The sequence below is a fragment of the Triticum dicoccoides genome, chromosome 6B (genome assembly GCF_002162155.2).
Source record: "Triticum dicoccoides isolate Atlit2015 ecotype Zavitan chromosome 6B, WEW_v2.0, whole genome shotgun sequence".
Classification (NCBI taxonomy): domain Eukaryota; kingdom Viridiplantae; phylum Streptophyta; class Magnoliopsida; order Poales; family Poaceae; genus Triticum; species Triticum dicoccoides.
The window spans coordinates 444,332,043-444,343,260 of NC_041391.1; positions in this window are offsets into that span (position 1 = coordinate 444,332,043).

Here is an 11,218-nt window from a genome sequence, read left to right on the forward strand (position 1 = left end):
CGGAATGATGCATTACGGAACGAGTAAAGAGACTTGCCGGTAACGAGATTGAACTAGGTATTGGATACCGACGATCAAATCTCGGGCAAGTAACATACCGATGACAAAGGGAACAACGTATGTTGTTATGCGGTTTGACCGATAAAGATCTTCGTAGAATATGTAGGAACCAATATGGGAATCCAGGTTCCGCTATTGGTTATTGACCGAGAATAGTTCTAGGTCATGTCTACATAGTTCTCGAACCCGTAGGGTCCGCACGCTTAACGTTACGATGAAAGTTTTATTATGAGTTTATAAGTTTTGATGTAGCGAAGTTTGTTTGGAGTCCCGGATGTGATCACAGACGTAACGAGGAGTCTCGAAATGGTCGAGACATAAAGATCGATATATTGGAAGCCTATATTTGGACATCGGAATCGTTCCGGGTGAAATCGGCATTTTACCGGAGTACCGGGAGGTTACCGGAACCCCCCCCCCCCACGGGGGGGGGGGGGGTTATTGGGCCTACATGGGCCTCGAGGGAGAAGAGGGAATGAGGCAGGAGGGGGCCACGCGCCCCAACCCTTCCTAGTCCGAATAGGACAAGGGAAGGGGGCGGCGCCCCCCCTTTCCTTCCCCTCTTCCTCCTCTTTCCCCCCTTCTTCTCCTATTCCAACTAGGAAAGAAGGGAGTCCTACTCCCGGTGGGAGTAGGACTCCCCCCTTGGCGCGCCCTCCTTGGCCGGCCGCCTCCTCCCCCCTGGCTCCTTTATATACGGGGGCGGGAGGCACCCCATAGACACACAAGTTGATCTACGGATCGTTCCTTAGCCATGTACGGTGCCCCCCTCCACCATATTCCACCTCGGTCATATCGTCGCGGAGTTTAGGCGAAGCCCTGTGCCGGTAGAGCATCATCATCGTCACCACGCCGTCGTGCTGACGGAACTCATCCCCGAAGCTTTGCTGGATCGGAGCCTGGGGATCGTCATCGAGCTGAACGTGTGCTGAACTCGGAGGTGCCGTACGTTCGGTACTTGGATCGGTCGGATCGTGAAGACGTACGACTACATCAACCGCGTTGTCATAACGCTTCCGCTTACGGTCTACGAGGGTTCATGGACAACACTCTCTCCTCTCGTTGCTATGCCATCACCGTGATCTTGCGTGTACGTAGGAAATTTTTTGAAATTACTACGTTCCCCAACAAGAGAGGGGTTGTCAATCCCTCACGGGTAAAAATATAGGTAAAATTGTAGTAGATTTGGATAAATAGATCACACGGGAATGCGAGATAAAATAAATAAATAAAAATTTCAGCAAGGTATTTTTGTATTTTTGGATTAATAGATCTGAAAATAGAAGCAAATAAAAATAGATCACAAAGGCAAATATTAAAGAAGAGACCCGGGGACCGTAGGTTTCTCTAGTGGCTTCTTTTGAGAAAAATAGCATACGGTGGGTAAACACATTACTGTTGGGCAATTGATAGAACTTCAAATAATCATGATGATATCCAGGCAATGATCATTATAAAGGCATCACGCCCAAGATTAGTATACCGACTCTTGCCTTCATCTACTACTATTACTCCACAAATCGACCGCTATACAGCATGCCTCTAGTGTATTAAGTTCATGGAGAAATGGAGTAATGCAATAAGAACGATGACATGATGTAGGCAGGATCTATTTATGTAGATATAGACCCCATCTTGTTATCCTTAATAGCAAAGATACATACGTGTCGGTTCCCCTTTTGTCACTGGGATCAAGCACCGTAAGATCGAACCCATCACAAAGCACCTCCTCCCATGGCAAGAAAAATCGATCTAGTTGGCCTAACTAAACCAAAGATTTGAAGAAGGAATACGAGGCTCTAAGTAATCATGCATATAAGAGATCAAAAGACTCAAATAACTTTCATGGATAAAAATATAGATCTGATCATAGACTCAAAGTTCATCGGATCCCAACACACACACCGCAAAAAGAGTTACATCAAATAGATCCAAGAGACCATTGTATTGAGAACCAAGAGAGAGAGAGAGAGAGGGAGAGAGAGAGAGCCATCTAGCTACTAACTACGAACCCGTAGGTCTACAGTGAACTACTCAAGCATCATCGGAGAGGCACCAATGAGGATGATGAACCCCTCTATGATGGTGTATAGATAGGATCTGGTGGTTCTGGAACTTGCGGCGGCTGGCATTGATTTTTGTCGACTCCCCTAGGGTTTCTGGAATATTGGGGTATTTATAGAGCAAAGAGGCGGTGCGGGAGGCCACCGAGGTGGGCACAACCCACCTGGGCGCGCCTGGGCCCCCGGGCGCGCCATGGTGGGTTGTGCTCCCCACAGAGCCCCCCTCAAGTACTTTCTTGGCCCATCATGTGTCTTCTAGTCTGGAAGAAATCACCAAAAAGTTTTGCTGCATTTGGACTCCATTTGGTATTGATTGCTGCGAAGTAAAAAACAAGCAAAAATAGCAATTGGCACTGGGCACTATGTCAATAGGTTAGTCCCAAAAAATGATATAAAGTTGCTATAAAATGATTGTAAAACATCCAAGAATGATAATATAACAGCATGGAACAATCAAAAATTATAGATACGTTGGAGACGTATCAGCATCCCCAAGCTTAATTCCTACTCGTCCTCGAGTAGGTAAATGATAAAACAGAATTTTTGATGTGGAATGCTGCCTAACATGTTCATCACATATTCTTTTCTTTGTAGCATGGACATTTGGACTTTTATATGATTCAAAGCAATAGTCTAGTTTTGACATGAAGATTACAATACTCAAGCATACCAACAAGCAACCATGCCTTTCAAAATATCGACACTAAAGCAAGTTATCCCTAGCCCATTATGCTCAATCATTGATCCATCGCATATTAGCTACACCCAATGCTCAAGTACAATCATGGTGCCCCTTAGTTGGTGCTTTATAAGAGAAGATGGAGACTCAAATAAAAATTGCATAAAGTAAATAGAAAGGCCCTTCGCAAAGGGAAGTAGGGATTTGTAGAGGTGCCAGAGCTCAAAACGAAAAAGATAGAGATAAAACATTTTGGGTGGCATGCTTTTCCTATCAATGAAAATGATCGAGTAGTTCCCAATACTTTCCATGCTAGATATATCATAGGTGTTTCCCAAATAGAAAAATAAAGTTTATTCCTTTTTCCACCATACTTTCACTTTCCATGGCTAACCGTATCCACGGGTGCCTTCCATACCAACACTTTCCAAGGAGTTTATTATTTGACAACATAAAGTAAATTCATTTTTCATTTCAGGACTGGGCATCCCTAATACCTTTGTCGTACTCTTATGCAATGACAAGTGAATAAACACTCATCTTGAGATAACACATCTAGCATGGAAATATATCAGCCATCCCCTGTCGTTTCATGAGCGGTACAAGCACACAAAGGAGAAGTTTATTTTGAAAATTAGAGATGGCACATACATATTTGCTTAGAACGGAAAAATAATACCACATATAGGTAGGTATAGTGGACTCATATGGCAAAACTGGTTTAAAGGATTTTGGATGCACAAGTAGTGATCATACTTAGTGCAAATGAAGGTTAGAAAAAAACTAAGAAGCATCCAACCAAGAAACAAAAAATCTCATAAGTGAGAATTAAGCATAACTAACACCGAATAATGCACCACAAGTAGGATGTAATTTCATTGCATGACTGTTGACTTTTGTGCTTGCATAGGGAATCACAAACCTTAACACCAATATTCTTACTAAAGTATAATTACTCATCAACATGACTCACATATTATATCATCATATCTCAAAAAAATTACAAGGAATCAAGTTTATTTTGTCCAATGATCTTCATAAAAGTTTTTACTATATTCCTCTTGAATATCTATCACTTTGGGACTAGTTTCATATGTTGCTTTTGATAGCTCAAACAAATCTAAGTGAAGAACATGAGCATACGATTTTCTTCTCTCAAAATAATTTAAGTGAAGAATGAGAGAATTTCTTAAAAAAATTACTAACTCTCACATAAATCTAAGTGAAGCATGAGAGAATTTCTTCAAAAATAATAAAGCACACCGTTCTCAAAAAGATATAAGTGAAGCACTAGAGCAATTCCATAGCTCATAAAGATTTAAGTGAAGCATAGAGAGCAATTCTAACAAGTCATAGTATAATTTTGGCTCTCTTAAATATGTGTGTCCAGCAAGGATTCATGACTAAAAATAAAAAGCAAAACAAGCAAACACTCATATCATACAAGACGCTCCAAGCAAAACTCATGATATGTGACGAATAAAAATATAGCTCCAAGTAAAATACCGATGGTCGTTAGAAGAAAGAGGGGATGCCACTTGGGCATCCCCAAGCTTAGTTGCTTGCTTCTCTTTAGATAGTACCTTGGGATGCCATGGGCATCCCCAAGCTTAGGCTCTTCTTACTCCTTATTCCTTCATCCATCATGATATCACCCCAAAACTTGAAAACTTCAATCACACAAAACTCAACAAAACCTTCGTGAGATCCGTTAGTATAAGAAAGCAAATCACTACTATAAGTACTATTTCAAACCCATTCATATTTTATTTTTGCATTATATCTACTGTATTCCAACTTTTCTATGGCTCAAACCCCCCAAAAGAGTCCATAGATCAATCAAAACAAGCACACAACGCAAAGAAAATAGAATTTGTCAAAAACAGAACAGTCTGTAGCAATCTGAATATTTTGAATACTTCTGTGACTCCAAAAATTCTGAAAAATTAGGACAACGTGAGAAATTTGTATATTAATCTTCTGCAAAAAGAAGTATTTTATCGCGCTTCTATTAAAAACGAGAATTATTTTCGTGAGCGCAAAAGTTTCTGTTTTTCAGCAAGATCAAATTAACTATCACCCAACATGATCCCAAAGGCTTTGCTTGGCACAAACACTAATTAAAACACAAAAAACATAATCATAACAGTAGCATAATTTTTCAAACACTCAAGAACACAAAGAAAAGGGCAAAAATAAATTTTATTCATTGGGTTGCCTCCCAACAAGCTCTTTCTTTATAGTTTATAGCCATTAAGATAGGATTTGAGATTTCAATGATGCTCAAATGAAAGATAAGAATTGAAACACAAAGAGAGCATCATGAAACATATGACAAACACATTTAAGTCTAACATGCTTCCTATGCATAGGAATTTTATAAGAAAACAAATTATCAAGACAAGAAACATCTAACATATACAAAGAAGAGGAATAAAACATTGACGATCTCAACATAACGAGAGGTAATTCAGTAGCATGAAAATTTCTACAACCATATTTTCCTCTCTCATAATAATTACATGTAGGATCATAATAAAATTCAACAATATAACTATCACATAAAATATTCTCTTCATGATCCACATGCACGCAAAGTTGACACCCTTCCAATATAGTGGGATTATCATCAAATAATGTCATGACCGCTCCAAACCCACTTTTATGAAAAATATTATAAGATTGAACACTCTCCAAATATGTGTGATTATTTTTAGCTAAAGTTGACACTCTTCCAGACCCACTTTTAATATTATCGCAAGCATATTCATCATGAGGTTTAAATAAATTTTCAAGTTCATAAGAATCTTTAGCACCCCAATCATGATCATTGCAATAAGTAGTGGACATAACAAAATAAGCATCCCCAAGCTTGGGGTTTTGCATATCACTAGCACAATTGACATTAATAGAATTTATAGTAGAATCATTGCAATCACGCTTTTCATTCAAGGAGCTATCATGAATCACTTCATAAATTTCTTCATCACAATTTTCAGATTCATGAATCTTAAGCAAAACTTCATAAAGATAATATAGTGCACTCAACTCACTAGCAGTTGGTTCATCATGATAAGATCTTTTAAAAAGATTAGCAAGTATATGGGGATCCATATCAATCATTTTTTAGCAAGCGAAGATGCAAGCATATAGAAGGCACATGACAACACAAGCAAAGATAGCAAATAAGCAAAAGGTAAACAAAAAAGAAGGCAAAATTTTGTGAAGTGGGGGAGATGAGAATGAGAGGCAAATGGAAAATAATGTAAATTGAAAGGATATGAGATTTGTGATTAGGAACCGGGTAGATGTTGATGATGTCTCCCCGTCAACGGCGCCAGAATTTCATTTTGATGTGGCTTGAATTACATCGGTATTTCCTCAAAGAGGAAGGGATGATGCAGCACAGCTACGGTAGGTATTTCCCTCAATGATGAGACCAAGGTTATCGAACTAGTAGGAGAACCACGCAACACCATGTAAACAGCTCCTGCACACAAAGAACAAATACTTGCAACCCGACATAAGAGAGGGGTTGTCAATCCCTCATGGGTAAAAAGATAGGTAAAATTGTAGTAGATTGGATAAATAGATCTCATGGGAATGCGAGATAAAATAAATAAATAAAAATTGCAGCAAGGTATTTTTGTATTTTTGGATTAATAGATCTGGAAAAAATCAAATAAAAATAGATCGCAAAGGCAAATATAATAAAGAAGAGATCTAGGGCACGTAGGTTTCACTAGTGGCTTCTCTCGAGAAAAATAGCATACCGTGGGTAAGCAAATTACTGTTGGGCAATTGATAGAACTTCAAATAGTCATGACGATATCTAGGCAATGATCATTATATAGGCATCATGTCCAAGATTAGTAGACCGACTCCTGCCTGCATCTACTACTATTACTCCACACATCGACCGCTATCTGATACGTCTCCAACGTATCTACTTTTCCAAACACTTTTGCCCTTGTTTTGGACTCTAATTTGCATGATTTGAATGAAACTAACCCGGACTGACGTTGTTTTCAGCAGAACTGCCATGGTGTTGTTTATTGTGCAGAAAACAAAAGTTCTCGGAATGACCTGAATATCCACGGAGATAACTTTTGAAAAATATAAAAAATACTGGCGAAAGTTTCATCGCGTTTTATGATACGGAGCCGCCGCCAAGCCCTAATCTCTCTCGGGAGGGTTGTTCTGGAGTTCGTTCGGGGCTCCGGAGAGGGGGATTCATCGCCGTCGTCATCATCAACCATCCTCCATCACCAATTTCATGATGCTCACCGTAGTGCGTGAGTAATTCCATCATAGGCTTGTTGGACGGTGATGGGTTGGATGAGATTTACCATGTAATCAAGTTAGTTTTGTTAGGGTTTGATCCTTAGTATCCACTATGTTCTAAGATTGATGTTGCTATGACTTTGCTATGCTTAATGCTTGTCACTAGGGCCCGAGTGCCATGATTTCAGATCTGAACCTATTATGTTTTCATGAATATATGTGAGTTCTTGATCCTATCTTGCAAGTCTATAGTCACCTATTATGTGTTATGATCCGACAACCCTGAAGTGACAATAATCGGGATACTTCTCGGTGATGACCATAGTTTGAGGAGTTCATGTATTCACTATGTGTTAATGCTTTGGTCCGGTACTCTATTAAAAGGAGGCATTAATATCTCTTAGTTTCCACTCGAACCCTGCTGCCACGGGAGGGTAGGACAAAAGATGTCATGCAAGTTCTTTTCCATAAGCACGTATGACTATATTTGGAATATATGCCTACATTACTGGAGCTAGTTCTGTGTCACCCTATGTTATAGCTATTACACGAGGAATCGCATCCGACATAATTATACATCACTGATCGAATGCCTATGAGCTTTTCACATATTGTGCTTCGCTTATTTACTTTTCCGTTGCTACTGTTACAATTACTACAAAACTGTTATCTTTACTTTTGCCACCATTACCATTACTATCATACTACTTTGCTACTAAATACTTTGCTGCAGATACTAAGTTATCCAGGTGTGGTTGAATTGACAACTCAACTGCTAATACTTGAGAATATTCTTTGGCTCCCCTTGTGTCGAATCAATAAATTTGGGTTGAATACTCTACCCTTGAAAGCTGTTGCGATCCACTACACTTGTGGGTTATCAAGACTAATTTCTGGCGCTGTTGCCGGGGAGCATAGCTCTATTCTTTGAGTCACTTGGGATTTACATCTGCTGATCACTATGAGGAACTTGAAAGACGAAAGAACTAAGATTTTTCCTTCAACTACGAGGGTAGGTAAGGAACTGACATCTAGCTCTGCACTAGATTCTCCTTCTGTTTTGAGTAAGCTTGCGACACCTAAACCTGCTACTGCTTTGAATTCTGATACGTCGCATGTTATTGATGATGCCACTTCTACTATGATGAAACTACTTCTGTGCATGATACTACTTTGCCATTAGGTGATTTCTTGATGAACAACTTGCTAGGGTTAGAGAGAATGAAATTATTAATGATGATATTATTGATGATAGCGATGATGAAAGTTCTCCCCCTGATTATGAATTGCCTGTTGTTCCTGAGGGTTATGTTATGGATGATGAAGCTGCTAGAGCTATTTTTCTTGCAAAGATAGATATGATCTTAAGAAGCTGTTAGCTAAATGGAAGCAGCAATCCCTTAATGCTCGAATGAAACCTGACCCCACTTTTCCTACTTCACCTATCTGTGTTACTGATAAGGATTATGAATTATCTGTTGATCCTGAAATAATTACTTTGGTTGAATCTGATCCTTTTTATGGCTATGAATCTAAAACTGTTGTGGCACATCTTACCAAGTTAAATGATATAGCTACCCTGTTTACTAATGATGAGAAGTCTCGCTATTATTATATCCTTAAGATATTTCCGTTCTCATTAAAGGGTGATGCTAAAACTTGGTTTAATTCTCTTGATCCTGGTTGTGTGTGTAGTCCCCAGGATATGATTTATTACTTCTCTTCTAAATATTTCTCTGCTCATAAGAAACAAGCTGCCTTGCGGGAAATATATAATTTTGTGCAAATTGAAGAAGAGAGTCTCCCACAAGCTTGGAGGAGGCTTCTCCGATTACTTAATTCTTTGCCTGATCATCCTCTTAAGAAAAATGAAATACTTGATATCTTTTATAATGGACTAACCGATGCTTCCAAGGACTACTTGGATAGTTGTGCTGGTTGTGTTTTCAGGGAAAGAACAGTCGACCAAGCTGAATTACTATTGAATAATATGTTGACTAATGAAAATAATTGGACTCTTCCTGAGCCAATTGAGCTAACTCCTGAGCCTATTCCTAAACCAACTCCGAAGAAGAGGGGAGTTCTATTTCTCAGTCCTGAAGATATGCAAGAGGCAAAGAAATCAATGAAAGAAAAAGGTATTAAAGCTGAAGATGTTAAGAATTTACCACCTATTAAAGAAATACGTGGTCTTAATATACCGCCTGTTGAAGAAACACATTGTCTTGATAACCCGACATAGGTAGTAAAGGTAAATTCTCTCTATAGATATGATAAAGTTGAAATTCCTTCTAATAAATTTCATAGCCCATGTTTAGATGAATTTGATGACTTTATGGCTAGACAAGAAAGTTTTAATGCTTATGTTGGTAGAGAATTAAAGAATAATGCTTTTGAGATAGGACGCTTGAGTGATTATATGGCTAGAGTTAAAGGTGGACTTAAACTCATTAGCAAATATGCTTCTATGGTTACCACTCAAGCTGAGCAATTACTTAAAGCTCAAAGTGATTTGCTTGATGAATTAAATAATAAACATGATTTTGTTGTTAGAGTGGCTACTAGAACTGGTAGAATGACTCAGGAACCTTTGTATCCTGAAGGCCACCCTAAGAGAATCAAGCAGGATTCTCAGAGAAATAATCTAGAGGCACCTAGTTCTTCTAAAAAGAAAAAGAAAAATGATAGGACTTTGCGTGCTTCTAGTGAACCTGTTGTAGACACACCTAAGAATCCCAATGATATTTCTATTTCTGATGTTGAAACACAATCAGGTGATGAACATGAACCCAGTGATAATGTTAATGATAATGTTCATGTTGATGCTCAACCTAGCAAAAACAATGAGGTAGAGGTTGAAACTGCTGTTGATCTTGATAATCCACAATCAAAGAATCAATGTTATGATAAAAGAGATGATGTTGCTAGGAAGCACGGTAAAGAAAGAGAACCATGGGTTCAGAAACCCATGCCCTTTCCTCCTAAACCATCCAAGACAAAGGATGATGAGGATTTTGAGCGCTTTGCTAAAATGATTAGACCTATCTTCTTACGTATGCGCTTAACTGATATGCTTAAATTAAATCCTTATGCTAAGTATATGAAGGATATCATTACAAATGAAAGAAAGATACCGAAAGCTGAAATTCCACCATGCTTCCCAATTATACGTTTAAGGGTGGAATACCAAAGAAACTTGGAGACCCCGGGGTACCAACTATACCATGCTCCATTAAAAAAACTATGTTAAAACTGCTTTATGTGATCTTGGAGCCGGTGTTAGTGTTATGCCTCTCTCTTTATATCGTAGACTTGAATTGAATAAGTTGACACCTACTGAAATATCTTTGCAAATGGCTGATAAATCAACTGACATACCTGTTGGTATTTGTGAGGATGTGCCTGTTGTGGTTGCAAATGTCACTATCTTAACGGACTTTGTTATTCTTGATATTCCCGAGGACGATAGTATGTCGATTATCCTTGGTAGACCCTTTTTTAATACTGCAGGGGCTGTTATTGATTGCAACAAAGGCAATGTCACTTTTCATGTTAATGGTAATGAGCAAACGGTACACTTTCCGAGGAAACAACCTCAAGTTCATAGCATCAATTCTATTGGAAAAGTTCCAACTATCATTATTGGAGGTTTTGAATTTCCTCTTCCTACTGTCAAGAAAAAGTATGATATTCTTATTGTTGGGGATGTTCATATCCCCGTTGAGGTAACCTAGTGTTATTCGAAATTTCTCTGGTTCCGTGTTAGTCGGAATGAGTTTGTTAACAAGACTTGATCAACGTTGTTAGTGGATTCATTTTGATGATCATGAGATGGATGAAACTAGAAGGCACAACCTTCTGTACCCTCTTTTTACTTTCTGTTATTTAGAATAAATAAAGCAAAAATAGTATTATCTATCTGTTTTCTGAATTATCCGTGCAATAAAAAATATCCCGAAAATAAAAGTGCTCCAAATGCCCTGCAAATTTAGTATGCTTTTTTATGGAATATTTGAGGATTTTAGGCACAGAAAACACTGCAGGGGGGCAAGCACCTGGCCACGAGGGTGGAGGGCGCGCCCCCCTGTCTCGTGGGCCCACAGTGGCCCCCCTCCACTTATTCCTGCACCCA